Consider the following 3,220-nt stretch of genomic DNA (forward strand, 5'->3'; position numbering starts at 1 on the left):
GGCGGTGGCGGGGAGGAGGCGGAAATCCTCAATAAATAAATAAATTAAAAAAAAACAAACAAAAAAAAAGAAATGCTAAAATTGTCCTCCCTTTTCAATGAAGAGCTTTTGTATTATTCACCCACCTGCTTTTAAGTTTTGATTTAGATTTCTCTGTACAGATTAGGTCACTTCCAACTTGCAGTTAGATCTTTCTGTTTCATCTGGGCAATGTTTCTTAGAGCGAGGTAATCACCCGGGGTTGGTTCTGTATCAGTTATCTATGGCTGAATAACAAATTTCCCCACAAACGGTGAGTTAGACCACAGCATCGTCACCTTGTAGTTTCTGTGGTCTGCATCCACATGTGTTTTAGCTGGGTCCTCTGGCTTCCAGTTTCTCCCGAGGCTGTGGTTGTCTCCACTCCTACGGTAGCGTTCAGGGTATAACAGTAGCATTCAGCATGCATTGCTGTGTATAGGCCTCCCTCCCGTCTGTGACATACCCACATCCTCCCAGTGCAACTGCGATCCCAGAGCCCCGCTTGCAGAAGCTGATCTCCAGAGACTAAAATTGAAACTTAACACTGTTCTATTCAGAGAGCTGACAGTCATAGATGATGGTGATTGACATGCTAGAAAAGTCTGACACCATTTCCAGACAGCGAATGTTACAGACAGAAGGAGGCTGGGGGTGGGGCGGTGGAGGCAGTCTCATTCTGGAGATCTCTCTTGTCCCTCTGGCCAGGTGATCGACCCCGTTTGGAGGATTTATGACGTCTGTGCTCCTTCTTTCCTTGTCACCTCTTACATTTTTCCCTCATATTGTCACTCTTTGGGCTCAGGCACGTCTAGAAATGCAAGTCAAGCCATTTTCTACCATTGTCACCCTTGTCCTCCTCTGGGGGCACTGGGCTGGAAGAGGACGAACTTAATTAAGCAAACTATTAGTAGTGTGTTTATGCTAGGCAGTTAAGGACCTGGATTTGTAGATTTCTTTCTACAATATGGAGTGCAAGTATATCTTTATAATACAGACAAGACAGTGCCTCGCTCCATGCCCAGTATTTTCAGAAAAGTCATTGGCAAGTGTCTTCTTTCTGTGTGGCGAAAGGTATTTTGAAGCATGGAAAAGGCACCAGTATGGACTCATTTCAAGACCAATAAACGAGGCAGTACATTGAGCTCCATAGAGACAGCGCCGGGGCAAGTGAGAGCCGGACGGGCACTGGGCGACTCTGTGCCTCGCGGATGAAAATCACCTAAACATGGGCAAAGGAGATCCTAAGAAGCCTAGAGGCAAAATGTCCTCGTATGCATTCTTTGTGCAAACTTGCCTGAAGGAACACAAGAAGAAGCACCCGGATGCTTCTGTCAACTTCTCAGAGTTCTCCACGAAGTGCTCAGAAAGGTGGAAGACCATGTCTGCTAAAGAAAAGGGGAAATTTGAAGACATGGCCAAGGCTGACAAGGCTCGTTATGAAAGAGAAATGGAAACCTACATCCCCCCCAAAAGGGGAGACCAAAAAGAAGTTCAAGGACCCCAATGCACCCAAGAGGCCTCCTTCGGCCTTCTTCTTGTTCTGTTCTGAGTATCGCCCCAAAATCAAAGGAGAACACCCTGGCTTATCCATTGGTGATGTTGCAAAGACCAATAAACGAAATTTAAAAATACTTTTTTGGGCGGAAGGAATTTCACATATAAGCAAATGCAAGTATCTGGTATCTCTTTTCCTTCTTTTTAAAATACAGACAATAGCGTTCTTTGCGCAGGGTACTGTCTTGGTTTTATCACAGAGGATGGTGGTGTAAGTATGATTCTTAGGGCTGTACACCACTCCATTCTATGAGCTGAAATTTATCTTCCTACTGTACATTTACATAGTGTCCAGTATACTGCTTCCAAACAGTATATACTAAGTAACCTTCATTCCCACATGTGCTTCTAGCTTATACTGTACCCAGGACTGGGATTGCTAGGCCATACCACTTTTAGCATAGCATCTACCATAGCATTTGTCAATGTCAGATGTTGCTAATTTGGCCCTTAGGGGTGATGTGCCAACTTTACTCAGAGAAATTGCCTATTGTTCTCATGTTTTTGACCATACAGTGTTTATGGTCTTTCCCAACTAGGTGGGGTTACATGTAGCATCTTGTGGTGGTCTGAATAGAAATGATCCCTGTAGACTCATGTGTTTGAGTGCTTGGCTGATAGGGAATGGCACTATATGTGGCTTTGTTGTAGAGGTGTGTCCTTGTTGGAGGAAGGGTGTCACTGTGGGGGCGGGCTTTGAGGTCTTATATGCTCAAGTTACTACTAGTGACAATCTCCTCCTATTACCTGCAGGTCAAGATGTAGAAGTCTCAGACCCTTTCCAGTACCATGTCTGCCTGCATGTTGCCTTGTTTCCCACCATGATGATAATAGACTAAGTCTCCACACTGTAAGCCAGCCTCCATTAAATATTTTCCTTTATAAATGTTGCTGTGGCCACGGTGTCTCTTCACAGCAATAGAAACCCTAACTATGACACATCTCAAGGTAGCTTCAACTTGAAATCTGTTATTATGAATGAAGATGACCAGATTCGGGGTTTCTTGCCCTTCCTCTCCTCCTTTTCACCCCCTCCTTCTCTTCCCTTCTCCTCCTCTTCTTTCTCTTTTTTCTCCTCCAACTCTTCTTTGTTCTCTCCCCCATCTCTATCTTCCTGTAATAGTATCTGGCTGTGTAATTCTCAGGCTGGCCTAGATCTTGTGTGTAGTCTAGGTTGTCCTTGAACCCATGCCCTTCTTATACCTGCGGCCTTAGTACTGGTAACAAGTGTGAGCCAACCGACCAAGCTGGCCATCTGTGTGTGTGTGTGTGTGTGTGTGTGTGTGTGTGTGTGTGTGTGTGTGTGTGTGTTTCTTTTAATGCTTCATTTGCCTGGCTATCCCAGAAAAGCATCACTCCGTTGTTTACCAAGGTATCATGACTAGTGTTTTCAGAGCCACAGGCCAATCATGGGTGTTGGATGAAGGACCAAATGTGGTCTGGAAACCTGTTCCGGCTCCAGGTGAACGGGTGAGGCTGACCTCAAGGCGTGGGAGAATTCTCCCGGTAAAGGAAATTGTGTATTGGCTACTTGCCTCATTCTCCACAATACAAGCTAAATCAAGTAACATTATACAGGCTGAATAGGTTGTATTGGTGTATTTAGGAATATATGTCTGTATGTATGTGTATATATATATATATA

General features: G+C 44.6%; 1 pseudogene; it reads left to right on the forward strand.

Annotated features, from left to right (window-relative positions):
- The first annotated feature begins 1,231 nt into the window (after positions 1-1,231).
- Positions 1,232-1,790, forward strand: LOC101981582 (annotated as a pseudogene).
- The last annotated feature ends 1,430 nt before the right edge of the window (positions 1,791-3,220 follow it).

The sequence above is a fragment of the Microtus ochrogaster genome, linkage group LG4, assembly GCF_000317375.1.
Source record: "Microtus ochrogaster isolate Prairie Vole_2 linkage group LG4, MicOch1.0, whole genome shotgun sequence".
Taxonomy (NCBI): domain Eukaryota; kingdom Metazoa; phylum Chordata; class Mammalia; order Rodentia; family Cricetidae; genus Microtus; species Microtus ochrogaster.